Genomic DNA, 18,937 nt, shown 5'->3' with positions numbered 1-18,937 from the left:
CAATTCATTTTGTGTCAACAGCATATGCCTGACTACTTTGGGAACACTGTTCTTCATAATTTCTTCTCAAGTAAACCTCCTGTTTGAAAAATACCTTAGCTTACTGGGTATTCTTTCTCAAACATGTTCTAGGTATTCATTATTTTCACACTATTTCGGTGATTCTAATTTTAAAAAGTTTATGTTGATTATTTTCTTTCTGTCCCTGATTCATATTCATTCTCTTTCAGAAGAGAACTGCATGTATTTCTTTGATATAGATAAGGAATCTTAAAAAGCTAAGAAAGACTTATGGCTAGGAATGTTGGATGATATAAATCATCTTATTCCTATTAATTCCACTAGGTCTGTGCACATTTAACTTGACCTGTTTTTACATTTGCAATAACATGATCTCATTCAATATTCTAGATAGTTTCTCATTACTTGTGGTAGATTTGTATTTCTCTGAGTCTGTTTACTTTGTCCATGGATGCAGCTGGAGTTGAGAAAGAAAAGTTGCATTATTCTATACATTTTAAACTATTTAAATAAAAGCAACTCTTGCACAGAAAAAATTACAATATGAAATTACTTGGCCCACTGCTGGTCATGGAAATCAAAGAAACAACAGTAATTTTATTATTACTTCTTGTCAGAATAGCAACCTACAGTAATATGACAAAGTGAAATAAAAATGTAGGTGAACTGCAAATTCTCACCCTAAACAAAATAACAATCTTGTAACACAGGTGCTTTTACAGGGTCAGGAGAAAAAAAAAACCAAAAAAACCCCACAAGATTTTAGATTTCCTGATAATATTATAGAGTAATACAATTTCTTACAATTCCTCTGCTACAGATTAAGAATGCTGAGTACATTTATTACAGATTCTCAGTCAACTTCCAATAGGGAAGGAAGACAAAGAAAGGATGTAATGTATTTTCCATGAAAAAAAAAAAAAAAAAAAAGAATTTTTTTTTTTTCCCTCACTCAGCTATAAAATTATTGTTCAGTAAATGGAAACTGCAGAAAAAAATCTGTTACGTCTCTATCAGTTCATATAACTATTTTGCCCATATAGAGACCTGGAGCACTTTTTATGCAAGTTTTCCTAGTAGTCATCTCTGATTTCTCCAGATTCTCGGGATAATCAAAGATTACTCTTTAAGAATACAGTCAGAATTTTATGCTTTGGAATTTCTTTAAAAGAATGTCAATTGATAAAAAGTTAATGTGCTAGATCATAAATGCTGCAAATAGTTTTGGGGTCTTGTGGTTTTTTGGGGGAAATTTTGAGTGATATATGTAAAATTTTCTTTTCTCAACAGTTTTTAAAAATTAACATATTAATTTTAGATTTTTAGTCTCTTTTTGTAATCAAGTGAGAAAACAGTAATCACATTAGTGGAATAAACAAAAATTACATGGGTAAATATTAAATGATGAAGAAAAGCTTATTATCATTACAGATTATAAGACGTAGTATCCCAGGGTTAACAGAGAAACACATTCATATCATTAAATTATGCTTTATTAGAGTAAAATAAAATCAGTATAGTACATAAATTCTGCATAATCTATAGAAACTTGTTTTAAGGTATCTTTTAAAATCAGTAGTTTTGTCAAGACAAACTTGCCTATGCTTTTAAGATACACAGAGGAGTATTTATGATTTAAGCTTGGATTAATCTACATCAAATACATTTCTGAATGATGCTCTTAACAGCTCAGTTATTCTCTAAAGTACTCTGATATACTTAGTAATGTACATGGACTACAAGAGATGTTGTTAAGGGGGAGTATGTGATTATTAACGTGTGCATCAGAGAAATGCAAAGACAAAGCTGTGCTCTAAAAGAAACAGTTATTTTCTTTTGTTTGTGGATGCATGTATACATTTTGGAAGGAGTGTTTCTTGTTGTGTCATAATCATCAACCATCCCCCCTGCATTAAGCTCACATCAAAACTAAATCACACCTTGGATCTGGAAGGATCTCAGGTGCAAGAGTGGGAAAATGTGCTTGGAAAGCAGTAGTTGTGGATGTCAACATTTTGTCAGGGGCAGACAGCCATCTAAGAAAGCTTAGCTCTACTGTGTCCTTCTAATTTCTACTTTGTGCCTGCTTGTCTCTGTTTTGTGTCTATATTTAAGAATAAAACAGCATTGTGACTTCAATAAATCTGAGGGGCTTTTTGGGTTTATATTTTTCTTTTTAAATCCAGAGTTACCTATAGATATGTGCTATGAGTATTTTAAGACTAGAATACAGCTCACAGAAGAGAAAGGCAAAGGCAAATTCAGTTAGCAGCATATAATAGCCCACATTGTGTATGACTCATAGCAAATCCCCAATAAACAATATGCTAGAATATATGGTTCTTCATAAAGAAATAGATTTTGCTGGTGACTTCCTTTTAATTTTTACTTTTAGGCCGTGCTTTAATCTTCCCTCCAGAGGCAGGGGTTTTGTATATTTTATAGAAGATTACAAATATTTCCATCTGCAACTGATTAAGCATTTTAAATATTTTCATTTTGTGGGATTATATTGTTTAACAACTTATCACAGCACTTTCAAGAAATCATAATCTGTGATTATGATTGAAGGTATTTTGAGATCAAGTCCCACTATATTTTCTCTTAATCAGTTATTTAACATAGAGAATAAAAATTTATTTCATAGTGAGACTGATTTGACAGTATTGGGTCCTAAAACATAAATTTCCATATGGTATATGTCAAAAAGAACTTGTATATCTGACAGGTGATCAAGTTTCCTTTGCAGTGGTAAACCAAGCATGCTGTCATGCTTCCTTTGCAGCGCTGTTCCTTGGAGGAAGTAGGATAATAGCTGAACTTAAATATGTCAGTCTGTATAGATCCTAAACATTAGTTGCAGTGACTAAACAGAGATTCTTATAAAAATCTGATGTTTTCTTCAAGTAAATGTACCAGATGCTGAATCATCTAATGTAGGAGGTATATTTATTATTTAGTTAGATCATTACATTCCCTTATGTGATGCAGGTTTGGAGATAATAAATAAGAGTGTTAGATGAACATACTTTTTCTGAGTAAAACAGCTTCATACTATTTTTCTTTAAATCTTTTTAAAGATTATAAAAACACAATTAAATCAAGGTTAGGGCTTTCTTTTTCCTAAGATATACAAGCATTTAACAAATAGCAGGCGTATACAGATAGTGCAATTGGATGAAGATGCCTGCTTTTTTCTGAGATATTCTTGATGACATTTCAGATAAAAGGATTGATCAAGAGTTTTCCTATCTCAGAGTAAAGATCACTGAAAAAGCAGAGAAACAAAGGCTTGCCCATCACTGAGAAAGAAATCTCAGACACACAGGGTGCTGGGAGACTGCAGGGGCAAGAACAAAGTCCTGTGTTTCTCTGATCCATGGCAGAAAATTTAGCAATTGTTTAAAGAAAATGGTCACAGACTAGACAACGTTTGGAAAAGAATAAGATTGTAAGAAAAAAAAACCTACATGAAAAAGTGAGAGATGGTTGCTAAAAGAAATTACTTGTATTAGAACCAAGTTATTGCCTAAAATATTATGATCTCAATGAGATTATAAATTGTTTATTAAATCAATTTTATGTGGTAAACTATAAAAACTGCTTTCCAGTCTTTTTTTCATACACTACTTCCATGGGATTATGTCCCATAATGGGGGATGGCAAAGGAAAACATAAACACCATTCCTTTTGGTTTGACCTCTTATTCAGTGGAAAATTCAGGATTTGTCTTTAATAATACATCTATAATAATTACTCAACAGAAAATGATAACAGTGAGATTTCCAGCAGGGAAAAGAAAAAAGAAAGGTTTAAATGACACGGCATGTTTATAAGAAGATTGACCTAATATTCTAATAAGCACTACTGCCCGAAGACAAAGATGAAAAAAGATACTTTAAAGACAAGCTCAGCTTTGGTGGGGAAAAAAACCAAAAACAAAACAACAAAAAAACCCAAACAACAACAACAACAACACCCCCAAAAAACCCCATTCTCAAGTTTGCACTCAGTCTTTTACAGTCTTTCTTCTAATTTATACAGTGTGAGCTAAAGTTACAAGTGTAAATAGGGCACAAAATATACTTTCTACAGAACATATCAGAGTTCTCAGGAAAGCAGATTTAAGGCTTATACAAAGATACACAGTAATCTATTTCTGAAGTAGTACTCAGTTTCCTTCTTAAAGGAAAAAAAAAAAAAAGGCAAAAAAAAGAGAAGAAAAAAAAAAAGCAAACAAATATGCTGGAAATGAAAAAGGAGTTGATCCATTTCCTGAGCAATAGTGTCAGCTGAATGCAAAACTTAGTAACACAGGGTATCAGAGCCCTGAAAGACACCAATCATATGCCAGATATACATTGCCTGAATGTGATAACAGTGATGGCAAGAGTTGGCCAACTAAATATGATGGTACAGTAGGTATATCAGAAAAGCTAGGTGCTGCAATAAAGTATAAACAAAACTGCTGAGAGGAAAGTGAGGGGATTCTTGAAAACTTGGGATAATAAAAAGTTCATTGCTAAACTCAGTTTTATGTTGAGCTCAGCAGTTTTTAAAATAAGGCTATGGACAGTGAAGACCCACAGGAGCTGGTCGTTCTTCAATATTTCGTAAAGATCTTTGTGGGTCACATGCTATAATGCACTTATAGTCTTTTTGCCATTTTCCCCCAGTAGAAATTAACTATCTTATATCAACATCTACTATTCCTATTGAATTTAATGTATTTCCTATTACATTTATTGAATTATACCTGTAATTCTCTTCCTAATTATTTCAAAAATTCCCCCAGATATTATTGGAAGATTTGCTGGAAGTTATATTGGTGGTGTTTTGAATGAACAAGAATGAGTCTTGAATTTCCTTCTGCTAGGTCCAATAAGCTTCACATGAATACAATGAACATGTATTTACTTTATAAATTTTATAATAGCAGTACTAATTTATTGTTTCCTAATGTTGGCAAGATCTTCCCAGAAATATTGTTTGTGTCTTATTTGTTGATGTAATTCATTTGGGTGGGATCCTGATGAACTGCATGAGAAAAAAACCCTCTAAAAGTGTATGCAACTATTTGTGTTTAAATAATAATCCCTCTTTTACCAAGTACTTATCTAATGGGAAACTTACAAGATGAGGCCAAATATGTATGGAATGTTTTTTCAGACAAATATGGAAAATAAAGAACTGAAAAAGTTCAGTCATGGCAAATATGAAGCTGTTAATTAACAAATGTTACTAAAGACTGCACAGATCTCTAAGTTTCGCAGTGATTCTCCACATGAAAAAGGAAAAAAAAACCCAAAAAACAAACCAAACTGTAGTTTTGTCAATTCCTAAAAAATTAGAAAATCATCTTAGAAAACAGATTTTTTCTTTTAACACCATCTTTAGATGATGATACACCATGTATATAATTGTCCATAAGCTGCATTTTGACAATAAATGAGACACTAAATCCTCCTGCTTGTAGTATTATGGCAGATGCTCCCCTTCCCATGCCTTCTCATGCTGTCTTTGGTTTTGTTTTGTTGTGTTTTTATTTTCTTTGCCTTTAGACATATTTCCTTTTTTTTTTTTTTTTTTTTTTTGCAAACAAGAACGTAATTTGAATACATAAGTAGGCTAAGAAAGACATGAAAGAAAGGGATGGGGAAGAGGAGAAAGAAAACATGGATAAGAAAAATGCAAATGGTAAGTAAATCTAAACAGGAAAGGTGACAAGTCAGGGCAAGCAAAAATTAATTCCTTATTCCTGCATTTTCTTCCTAGTACTACTAAAAAGCTAAATGATAGTAAGAGTATTATCATACATGTGACTCAGTTCAATTTAGAGATTTTAGTGGCTTCCTAAAAATAGAGATTCCTTGGGTTTTTTTGAGATGTTTCCTTTATAATAATGCATAACACAAGTTTCTCAAGTGTGAAAGCTTTCTTACTCAGGAGAAATGAGGAAGACATGAACTTGGACAAACAAAGAAGATGTATGAAAAGATGGTAATGAGGAATGGTGGGAAGATAATGACAGGCCAATATAAGGTGATTCAGTTACTGGATCACTGACAAAGCTCACTGAAGACAAATATGATCTTTCCATTCATTTAAAGGAACTTTGGATGGTGTCCAGAGAAAAATAAAATGAAAATAAAATAAATTGTCTGGAAAAAAGGAAAGCTATGTTATCAAATATTGTCCAGAAAATGACAAAACATTTTATTTGTAACTTTTATAACATTTCTTTATAAATATTAGTTTCTAGAATCCTGAACAATAATTTGGATTTCAAAAGAAAAATAGGGAGGAGGCGGGGTGGGGGGGGGGCGGGGCGGGGAGGAAAAACTTTACATATCTTTTTGTTGCAGTCTTATTTTTAAAATATTATTCACAGAATTTAAACTTTTGTTTATGACAAAGTCACCTTTAGAACCAAGTTGCCCATTTTGTTAAATTCAAATACACCAATAATGTAGCTTTAAATTTATATATGAATAATTTCTACCTATTACCCTATAGTGATATTTTATGGAAGAATTAATGTTGCAGCAGGTTATGACAATATTTCTACTACCAAAATGTAACACACAGCTCTATAGTCCACAGGGAATTTATGAAAAAAGGAGTGAAGGTCAATAATATCAAACTGTCCAAATAATGGCAGGTGTTTGGTCCCAAGCTGTGTTTCCATATGGTACACATGCTTGCAAAGACAACACTTGTGTGTTTGTCTTCTTTTCTGTGGGTGTTCCCAGCTGCAAGCTGTGAGCAGAACTGATCTGAAGGTCTGGTCAGCTGAGGCAGGTTTTGAGGCCAGTCACAGAGTTACAACATGCTCTGGGACAAACATGGGGATGAAGCTCTTTGGGGAAGGCAACCACCCTGATGATGCTGCAGAGAGGCTTCCCTGAATTTGGGTAAACCAGCAAAACAAGCACTGCCCACACTCCAGAGACACTTTCTGCTGGCAGCCTGTTTTACCATGCGTGGGAACCACCTCCAGGAGTACAGAAACATGAAAACAGAAGTAAATTTACAACACCATAAAAGTAGGTAAATTTTAGTTGGTGACTGTGTAGATGAAATTACCAAAGAAACAGAAAAAAACAGTGAAAAATATCTTATCATGAACCAATTGGTACTGTTCTGCAGGAAGACGTCAGAGATGCTCATGCCCTTTGGGAACCGAGACAATGTCCAGACTTCACAGTAACAAGACAGTAATTCAAACAGCAAAATGCAGCATGCTTCTCCTGTAACACTGTTCAAATCAATTAAAAAATGTAGATCACTAGCGTTAAATTGAATTGCTTTGGGATTATTTAGAGGCTCTTTTCCCAAGAGTCACATGTTCCAGGATTGTTACAAATTGTTCCAAGTGTTAGGGGTATCAGCTAGACCAAACAAGTTTATTATTTGCAAAAAAAGAAGTGCTTAAGCAACAGCTAAATGTAAGCAATATTAATTCATGCTCTGACAACTGTATAGCTAAAAAATAAATAGGGCTTGTTCTATTTTTCCCTCTGGTCCCAACCTGCCTTCTATGTAGGTTATTCTGGAAAACTTGACTCTGTGTGGGGCACTTGGACAGTCTTTGATTTTCTCAAGGACTTTAGTGAAACCAAGATTTTTTAATGCTGTCAGAAGTATTACAAAGGGTTTCTGTAGCCTAACATCTGATGTTTCTTCTGACCTTCAGTGTTTGTTTGTTTGTTTGTTTGTTTTCTTTTGGGGGGGACTTTTTTTTTAATTTTATGTTAGTCTTTCTAACTCTTGTAGTCAAAATACTTATACAGTTCCTTACCTTTTCTTTATTCTTTTCAGAGTGCTTCCCCTACTTATCTGAGTCTGTGCTTCTGCAGTCCTGCCAATTGGTATTACTCTTATAATCATAAATATAGGCATTATGGAGTATTTTATGGAGTTTTATGAAAGGCTGATACAAGCTGTTAAATTTGATTCACTATGGATGCCATCTCACTTTAATAAGCACTTTAATAAAAATGCTACTACCGGCTTTTATTTTCAGTTGTACTAACACAATTCATGACTGTATGCAAAAGGACTCTCTTCCTCTTTACAGGGCAGGAGGGAGAGGAGAATACAGACTAGAGCACTAGTTCTCTAAGAGTTAGACAGAAACGTTGCTGATGCTGCAGGTGAGTGTGTAGGAGAGATGATGTCTAAAACATGAAGGATAGTAAGTATTGTCAATAGAATTCTTAAAGTAAGAAATGTTGTTCCTAAAGTAAAAAATGTTTAAGATGGCACTTGTCCTCTAAGAGATTTCACATGGAATTAGATTCAGAAGTTTCCCTTAAAAGAAAAACACAGAACAAACCAAAACCAAAACCAAAACCTGCAGGGAAAAAGCAAACAAACAAACAAACAAACAAGTCTGAAAGTAATTATTTTAGAAAATGTCTTGGTTTTTGACTTGTTCCAAGTCTCACAATACTACTTTAGGTTTCCCCATTGGATAACCTGTGATTGATGTTAATGGCACTATTTCTGTTCTCCTAAGGTTAACAGCATTTGCAGGAGACAGAGATAAATGAATCAAATCATTTTGAATCAGAACCATTGCAAAAGGAGCTAATAGCTTTCAACAAAAGATAACTCCTCCAGTTACTGTTTATGAGTCAAGATTAGATATCATACAATCTTGTGCTAGTGTCTCAGAAATTATGTTGGCAGGTCCCTCACTCTGGTTCAGATTTCCAAGGCACCACAAATACATTAAATAGAAGGTTATTCTTCTAACCTGAACCTCCACATACAATTACCACAGAGACATGACTCTATTAATGTAATTACATTTCTACCACTCAAAAATCTCCATTATAAATATGTTCTGATGCAGAAAACATTTATGTAAAACACTATCCCTTGGTATATCAGTCTTCCTGCTTCCTTCTAAACAGCCTCATAGCACTCAGTATTTTTAAAAGATATGCTTCAAAGGAAGCCCTCTGAATCTGCATGCAATTTTGCATCTGTATCTTCTGTTTGATGTAGAAACTTTCATGTTAATTCAACTGCTTTTTCCGTAAAGATTTGCAAACAAAAAAAGTACAGTAGACAGCACTTAGATATTCGGGGAAGGGGTGGTGTTCAAGACACCTCTTTGGTTTTGGTTCTTTTTAATTTTTTTTTTTTTTTTTTTTTTTTTTTTTTTTTTTTTTTTTTTTTTTTTTTTTTTTTTTTTTTTCTGCAGAGAGCCTCTGGCTTCAGATACAGGCCAGCTAAACATTTTACATAGGTATATGCAAATATTACCTGCCAAGAATCAGGCAAAATATTCTAAGATCAGGAAACAATCAAAATCACAGAAATTCAGATAATGACATTAGGTATTAATAATTATATGTACCATTACAAAAGAGTAAACTTCCAAATTAGGACATCGACCCAGGTACATTGGAAAGATAACTCTCCTTTTTCTTTTTCTCTAATGCAATATCCAAACTGAGAAGTCTGATACAGTGAACTCCAGATGAGAGTTGTTTGGGGTTTTTTTCCCTTGTTTTTTACAAGAGTTTTGTTTATGAACAAAAGGTCAAATTTAGGAAATCCGTTCTTGCACTGTTTTTTTCTTTCCATTTGTTTTTTACAGCTCTTTACTTAATCTTTGCAAATGGTATACGTCAGTGTACTCACCAGACTGGGAGAGAATTGGGCATTACTAAGCAGCATCACCTTGTCAAAGCTGAAAATGCTCCCAAGCCATAACATGTTGGATGGTTGGCAAACATGGAACACCAACCTCACTCCACTCTGTGGGCTGTTTCTCACACTACTGCTGTTCACTCTATCGACATGCAGAGAGTAATTAAGGGTGAATACAACTGACAAAGACCCGGAAAGCAGACAGAAACCCTTTTGCCAGGCAGGTCTTTTTCATTCTTCTTATTATATTTATTATTTCTTTCGTCTGTGCTTTAGCAAAATAAGTTGCTTCACTTCCCCTCCAGTGCTGGTAGTCAAAAACAGCGAGGTGAAGGCAAATCAAGTAAAGGTCAGTCCTGTTAACCAGAGAAAAGCCTGAGGTCACTCACTACTGTGATCATAATTAAGCAGTGTATCTTTGTGCCAGTTAAAGGTTAAATGACTGGAAAGAAGGTGGATAAGTGTGATGAAAAACAAGGAATCAGAAAGGAATATAATCTTTTGAGCAGGTTAAAGGTGAGACATGGAATGTCTTATTATATGAATGCATAGTCACAGGGCTGAGGAGCCCTGGAATACACTGCAGACGTTGTCCTGATATTTCTGAACTAGGACAGAAGTACTGCATAGAGAGAAGAAATTAATTCTAGAATAAATCAAATTAATGTGAATTAATACATTAGTCAATTAGACTTGCTAAACATTATTAACCAGTGAAAGGACATCTCCTTTTACATGCCCAGTGGGCAGATATTTCCTGGAGCTTTAACAGAAGAAGCCTATACTGAAATAAAAATATATGTATTTGCTGAAGTAACAGCTAAGGAGACCACCTACCCTCACAAACAGAAACACCCTGTTTTGTATTAACACAATCTAGTATGTACACGACCTCCCAAACCTGTGAAATTTTAACAGGACTGGATTCCCAAGCACAATGCACCCCTCACAAAATAGCTGCATGGTTTACTAAAAATACTGTGATGGAAATGGCTATTGCTTAGTTGTGGGTTTGGAGGTCTTTTAGTTTGGGTGGGACTGGTTTATGTTTGATTCTGTTTCTGCTTCAGTGGAAAAAGAAAAATACTAAGTGATGGCTTCTCTGAGCACAACATGCCTGACGTCTTCTTTTAACTAGTCTCCTGCTGCAAGCTAAATCTTTATTGTGCCTTTGTCAAACAACAGGCTTCTGTTCTAAAGGATAAACCTAGTGGGCCAAGGAACATCTATGCACATTTATTTAGTCATGCAGAGCTATATGTGTGCTCAGAAACCCACCAGGCTGATATGATAGAATTACCATGACATGACAAACAAAAAAAAACCCCTCAATAAAGCTAAACCTACCTAAGGTACAGCAATGCTAATAACCTGAACCATAACTTGCAAACCAAATACTTCCATGACTTTTTTCTCATGCTAGCAGTATTAGGTATACCTGAGATGAGTTTGGAGCATAAGATGATTTTGTCCACGGAGGGAAAGGAGGGGAGCTATAGAGCTGTGGAAAAGAGCTGAAAGGGTCAGACCACAGTCAGAGTATTTGTGGAAATCTCATTTTACTGGAGCTGAGTAAATGAAGTCTGGGAAGTTGCAGAGAAGCATTCAAGTTCACTATTCTTCTGTTGCCTGTAGTGTTCAACCTTTCCCCATTCCCCATTTCATCTCAACTACTTCCTGCATCCTCATATGCTGACCAAGTCATCCTTTCCCAAGTCTAGTCTATGCTTGGCTTCCAAAATTTCTTTTTACTGGTGCTATGGTTAGCGCTCCTTCTCCTCCATGTCTTCCTGATCTTGTAAAAGTTAATTATGATTGAATAGAAGGTGAATCTCTATATTTAGGTCTATATACAAGCAGTTTAGTCACATGCTTTTAAAGCAGAGAATTTGCATAGGAAAATTGCACCTACGAAAGTATCTCTAGGGTGAGGCTCCATTTTTTCTTCTTTCCTTCAATTTAGAAACTCTATAATACAATTACAGGGTTACCTTGTTAAATAGACTGCTGTTCCTCAGAAATGGATGAGAAAATAATTTCCTTGTCCTGTTTTTTCCAGATGATTCAGTTTTACTCTGAAGTTGCCACATCTACCTACATCATTAAGTGTAGTGTAGATTTGGCACCTATTAAACTCTGTGTGTTTACCCAGTGAATGGCTACCAGTGATAAAGAATGATTATTTGATTAAACTCATGATGTAGACATGAGTTCAGTGTTAACAGGGCGGACATAGAACATTCTACAAAGGTCACTAAAGAGCCAACTGGAGAGATTAAGCCTTTTGATTACTATCAGCTGTATCACTGTAGAATGCAGTTAAATAATTTGTCTGACATGAATGGAAAACATTTTTTTTTTCTCTTTACAGAAAAGCTTTTAAAGACTGCAATGCATAAATTGTCAGAGCTACTTTCAGCACATTTTAATTTACTCCTAATTTAAATATGACAATTTAAAAAAAAAAGTAAGCCTCTAACTGGTGCTCTAGAGATTTGCATAAACCTGTTAAATACACAAATTGTTTCTCAGCTGAACTCCTGACTTTTAAGCTTCTCTTATTCTTCCCTTTTTTAATGATAGATCTATTTTACAGGGGGGAAAAAAAAAAAATCTTGTATTGCTTTTGAAGATCATTTTAAAAGAGGCTATACACTACTCATCCCTGCTAATAAGAATACAAATACACTGAGTAAAATGAACTTCAAAAATTTTTAAAAGGAATTTCAGAGACCATGTCTTGATTTAAGACGAATTAATGGGGGTGGACACTCCAACATGTACCATCTTCCCTTTAAGTTTCAACAACTCCCTTTTTCACCAATAAGGAGAGTGTAATTAGAGTAGATACAAGTGAAAAAAATAACAGTTTACTAAAAACCAACAGCAATGTATTTCAGGCAAAAAATGTCCATAAATAATCAGTTGGTACAAAGTTGCTAAATCACACAGACTGCCCGGGAATAAAGCGAAACAAAAAAATGGTGGAGAAGCCCCTCCCCTAGGATGGCTCCCTCCACAATGAGCCTCTGGAGAGAGACAAGGGAAAACCGTGGCAAACCCTACTTGGCTCAACCTTTCCCCTATAACAAAACGAAACTGGGACAATAGCAGCTTACGAAGCAGTTCTGGTGGCAGATGGGAATGGATGGCATTACTCAGGGAGCTCTGGCGCCACTGTGACACCCTCTGGTTTGTTGGGTGTCGGTCCTGCCATCCGAGGTTGCTGTCCTGATAGGGAAGGAAGAAATGTCCCCTGAAGCATTGAAAAATGGTGGCCTGATCTCGACCAGCTCCATCTTTGTGCTGGGGATAGGTGTTGCGAAATTCACTACAAAACAGTTTGGAACTTGTGAAATGCAGCTTCTGTGGTTGCCACTCAGGGATGTGCCTAAAGCAACCCCCTGTGCAGCCCAGTGAAAAACAAAAGGAACTGGCCTTGTGCTGCCTCAGCTCTCCCCATGAGAACTCCAGGAAAAAGCAAGAGCCAAAAGGGCTTCTTCTTGAGTGCCCTGACCTTTAAAATACTTGGCACCCCAAACCTTGGCAAGTTCTATTTCTGGTTGCACAGATAGATATGGAATATCATAACATTTTGGGTTACCCAGGGTATTTTCCACCCTTTATTCCATATCATGTACAAACTAATACCTTTCATCTGTACACACATATACATGTGACTATATACAAATACAACTATTATTTCAGTAGCCACTGACCATTGCCCAGAATATGGACTTAGTTCATTGGTCCATGCTGGGTTATGTATTTGTTGAGGGGGGAATTTCCAAACTATTGGAGCAGAGTATTCCTTCAGAACCTGGCCTATTTCTTTGCACATTCCATGTCACTCATGGTTTTCTGCCATTGGGGCAGATGTCCAGGCAAGCTCTCTGGAAATCTCAGCCCTGATTCTAAGTGAGCTGTAGGCCATATAAAGGAGACAAAGCAGAATTAGCAACAAAAATATTTGAACATTAAGAGGGAAGTGAACATTCTCAAAAGACCTCAAAAAGACCTGAAGGGGGAAAAAGAGGTAAAAGGCTAAGAAAAATCATCCCCTCTTTTCCTTCCAACAGGCTGGGTGTTATTATTGACCGGCCCCCAACAGCCTATTGGGTTACACAAGATACCCCAGTATAAGGTAGCATTCTCTTTTTATCCAGATATGAATATGCCTTTTTTTCTCCCTTCCAGACTGCTGGGGCTCAGAGCAAGAAGAGAAGGAATGAGTAAGAGAAACCTACACTGTATACAGGACATCAATATTTAATCCTGTATTAGTGACAGGTTTAACGTTTAGTATTTCATGAGCCATCTGACTTTAAATAGATGCTTTATCACATTAGAAAGAGGAGAGTCTTCCTTTCCTATGAGAGATGGCAATCCTTCCTAGGTCTGGCAGGCCAGAAGATATTGGTTCATAAAATCTTGACACTGGAAAGCAATCTTAGGTAATATTTGAAGGTGTGCATGGCTTGTTGTTTATTACTTTTCTCTCCCTCTCAACCTGCAGATTTCAATTCAAGGTTCAGTTTTAGTCTAGAACAAATAAAGCAATAATGATAAGATTCAAAATTTCTAAATGGTATTCTCATGAAATATGCAACAGAAGAAAATGGACCACATTGAAAATATTGGGGACTTCTTATTAACATTTTATGTTGCTTTATCTTTCCTCTTTGGAATAATGCTGACTTAACACCTGTCTCAAGGTGTACAAGAGTAAAACCAAAGACACATAGCTAAAAATTATATGCCTGCAGCCACTAGCAGACAAAAAATGTGCCTCATAAAAGATTCAGGATTGAGAGACCTAAATTTCATTTCAAAATTCATGGAACTGCATTTAAAAAATATTAAGGTTTCACATCTTATGTTCAAAAGTTAAGGACAAAAAGTATCCTAATATGAAAAGACAGGGAAGTAAGTGTGGTAGCAGGAAAAGATATGAGAGATGAGCAGAAATGGAGCACAGAGGGAAACAAAACATTATTTTACCTGTTAATTGTGGAATTAGTTCTGGAAGCACCAGCAGATATCTAACATGGACTCCTTTGATTTTTTTTTGGCAGCACTGCTTTCCAATTGACAAGCACATCATCCTTATATGAAATCTTCTTTTTCAAAACTGGAGATAACCAGGTTGGAAGACTAACAACTCAAATTTTAAAGTAAATTTCTGGTTTAACAAGAAGCATCAGGTACTTCATGGGAAAGGATATTTCATTAAAATATTAAACAGACATGAAAAAAAAGGAGATTTAAGGAAAGTGTTTTCTCAGCCAGAGCAACTCTAAGATTATATGAAACTGTAGCATGGTAATAAAATTTTAAATAAATACATTGTGGCTAGTCTTTCTCTCTCAGAGCCCCGGGTCCATTTTTTGCCTCACCTAGCTTGAGAGACAAACCACAGTTGGAAGGATTTTTCCTCAGGGCCCCAAAAAACCCAGGAGCAGCTGTGAACCTTTTCCTTTAGCGAGAGATCAGGTTCCTGTCGATGGCAAAGGAAGGTCTGCACTCGATCCAGGGGGAAATCAGGGCTTTACTCAGTCTTTCTTCTGTGGCCTTGCCCCTGCCTGGGTCAGGAGCCCCTTCCCTGTCCCTGAGCCAAGAGGGCTTTCCACGGCCTTTTCTGGTTTATATCCAGGGAAGGGGCTAAAGGCAGGGACAAGCCGCTACCCAATCAGGGATAAGGTGGGAGGGGAACAGAGTTGGATTACATTGCAGTGTGGGAGAATGAGCAGGGAAAAGCTTTGGGACAGTACATTTTCCAGGGGAACAGGGGGGTACAGAAGAAACCATTACAAAACCCAATATAGAAATGAAATACAATATAAAACCAAATAATGCACGGCAACAATACATATCATGATAAGTAAAAAAAAAAAAAAAAAAAAAAAAAAAGTTAATTTCTGCTTATTATTTATGCAATTGTACATATCTACATTTATTGAGTACAGGAAATACAAATTTATGTATAGACTAATCAATTAATTTAAAAGATTAAATATGATTTAGCTATCAAATTGTATGTTTAAGTAGGCACTGTATATATCAAAAATATATGTGTAAAAATATTAGATTCAAAGACCATTGTATTTCTAATACATTTAAAATAATATTTAAAATGTGTAGCAGGATTTTTGGAGACAGACACAGAGAGGCCTGACAATGCTGGGAAAGTTCTGTTGTTTTAGCACTGTCAAGGACGATGAGCCTCAGGACCAGGACACTGAGCCTGAGAACCAGCTTTTTCCCTCAACAAAGTGTAAACAGGTAACTGCAAAGGAATGCTTATGCAGGTAACACTAGCCAATAGCGAGTAGTAAAATGCTGTGTGAACAGCTTGTGCACAAGAATGATTTATGTATAAAAGAACCCTGTGTACCCCCAATAAATGGAGCATTCACCACTACTTCTGTGAAGAAAGTGATTGACTCTGGCTGTTGCCCGTGTTTTTGTTTTCGTTTTGTTTTTCTTTCTTTTCAAAAATCACCTTCAACTGGTGCCCGAACTTCGGACCTTGGGGTGACGACCTGGAGGAGAAATTAGCGGTGGGATGCTGAGCGGTTGGATGCTGAACTCACCGACAGATGCAGCTGCATTGAGGTGAGACCTCCGGAAAATAGAGGTCAGATGCTGATCTGCCGAGAGATGCATCAGCATTGAGGCAGAAGCTCGCCGTCCTTGCAAAGAGTGCGAGGGTGAGCTGGTAAGGGGAACAGGGGGCAGTTTCTTGAAAAAAGGTGGAAAGCTTCGAGTACTCATTTCCCTGCCCCACTGACGAGGCAAGCATGGAATGCGAATATGCTGCCGCATTGAAGTTATTTATTACTATACTCTCTGAGAGAGGAATAACAGTAGCAGAAAAAGTACTGCAAAAGCTGATTAACTGGGCGTGGGGAAATGGACATTTAACAACTCCGCGGCACTGCGAAGTCGGGGAAGCGCCGCGGGGCCCCTGCCATGCCCCCTGGCCGCCTCCAGCGCCGCGGCACCGCCACTGGCCGATGCCCGGCTCATCGCTCCTGGCCCGCGGACCGCCCCCGTCCCTCCGCGGCAGCGGCTCCATCGTGCCCGCCGCTCCCTCCGCCCCGCAGCAACAGGCAGGACGAGGAGGAAGCGGCCCCCGGGAGTCCGTACCGCCCCTCCGCCACCGCCGCCACCATGGGCCGGGGCCGGGGCCGGGGCCGGGGCCGGGGCCGGGGCCGGGGCCGGGGCCGGGGCCGGGGCCACTGCCGCTCCCGGCCCCGCCGCTCCCACAACACATGCGCAAAATTCCCTCCCTTTTCTCGGCTGCGCCCGAAGACAGCGGTCGACCAAGAGAGGGGAACCCATGACCCCTACTGTCGACCACCCTCCCCCAACAATGTTCCGCTGCCGGATGAATTAGAGGAGGACCCAGTGATGGAGCAGAACCCACGGCAGAACCCACGGCAGAACTCACGATTGGTTTAAAAGAACTCACTGATCAAATTCAGGCAGTGATGCAACGCCTGGATGAGCGAGGGCAAGCAGCAACCAAGCTACTGCTGGAAAAAGCCCAAGAACTATCTACAATAAATGCTAAAAGTCAGGAGGAGCCAACATCATTCAGCTCCCAGTTAACTCCAATGCAACAATTGCTAGAACAAACTGCAGAAAGCAGTTCCCAGGCAACACCTTTGCCTGCCCCACCCCGTGACTCGATGGTCCAAAATTATACGTGATGTTATACTACAAGGGCAGTGGGAACCCGCAGGACACATGGCATGTCCTGTAGTGTGTCCTGTCATGTTCAGAGATGGCAATCCTGTGTGTGAGCAGCATGAATGGAAAATCTTGCAACAGGCAAAAAAACCCCACAGTAAAAGAGCACAGCTTGAAATCTGAAAAGTTCTCCAACAATGTTAGATTAGATTCATACTGCAGATATCAGTTCTCCAGCCTGGACAGCCCCCAATCTGATCACCATCATCAAACTGTTAATAATATATTTACAACTCTGTTATTAGTATGTTACTGCTCAAGAGCTTTAAAGGCAGGCACCTTCCTGGACATTCATTGCTTGTGCTTGTGGCATTCCAGTCCCTGAGTGCTACAGATGGAAAACAAGCAAGAAGGACAAACAGCAGCACTCCATTAAGAGAGCTTTTTGATCATGGCTGTGATTCATTATCCACAGTCTTTGTGGTTTTAGAAACTTGTATTGTTGTGCAGCTGGACACCAGCCCTGATTGGATGTTCTTGTGTTGTTTTGCTGCGACATTCATGTTTTACTGCACACACTGACTGATGTACGTCTCAAGAACGCAGCGCTTCAGCATGATTGATGTGACTGAAATACAAATCTTCATAATAATCATGCATTTACTGGCAGTGATTGGAAGACCATCTTTTTAGCAATCTCTGATTCCAAGACTGAACATTCAGGTGAAAATACTCCCAACTCTTTGTACTGTGGCAGGAACCATATTCTCCTGTGCAAACTAGAATTAGCACTTTAGCAGGAACAACTGTCCTCTCACCTTTTCTTCATATTGGCTCTGTGATTGCCTTGGCTGCAATGATCTACAAGAAATCTGCTGTGCAGCTCTTTGGGAGGCATCTCTGCCTCTGCAACTTGACTTTTAGCTTTGTGTGTGCCAAGATCACAAATCAACTGGTGGTTGCCCGCATGACCAAGAGTGAAATATATTTATATAACACAGCATTCATAGGCCCAGCATTGCTGTTCCTTGACCAAGCATTTTAACTTTAGCTTTATTGATAAGTATATTGTCCTCTGGATTGCCCTGATCCTGTCCCTCCTTAACCTGCTCCGATACTGTGTCAGCGTGTGCAGCCAGAATTGCTGCCCATCTGCACATCCACGTGTTCCGCATCAAGGGCTGCCCCACGCCCTCAAACCATCACTAGGGATGGGAGCTGCCACAGGGGAATGGAAAAAGACTTAGGTTTCTACAGGAATGGATGAAGACTTGTAAGAGACAAATGCTAAAAGCAGATGAGAACAAAGTAATTTATAATAATCAATGTTGTATAACTTTTCTTCTTTGTTATCAGTAACACTTCTTAACTAGTCTCCAGCCTGAGAGTGAATTCTGAGTACACCCTAGTCAACTTCCCATGCAGTCAACTCTGTTGATTCCAAGCTTAGAAAAGCATGCAGGAGACAAATGCTCTGTCTTTGTAATTACTTTGATTACTAATTTCTCTCTATATAGTGAATGGATCCCCACCAACTACCAACTGGAATTTCTAA

General features: G+C 37.7%; 1 pseudogene; it reads left to right on the top strand.

The window, feature by feature from the left end:
- The first annotated feature begins 17,180 nt into the window (after positions 1 to 17,180).
- LOC120748732 (choline/ethanolaminephosphotransferase 1-like) lies at positions 17,181 to 18,591 on the top strand (annotated as a pseudogene).
- The last annotated feature ends 346 nt before the right edge of the window (positions 18,592 to 18,937 follow it).

The sequence above is a fragment of the Hirundo rustica genome, chromosome 1 (genome assembly GCF_015227805.2).
Source record: "Hirundo rustica isolate bHirRus1 chromosome 1, bHirRus1.pri.v3, whole genome shotgun sequence".
Classification (NCBI taxonomy): Eukaryota; Metazoa; Chordata; class Aves; order Passeriformes; family Hirundinidae; genus Hirundo; species Hirundo rustica.
This window is presented reverse-complemented; position numbering and strand designations above follow the sequence as displayed.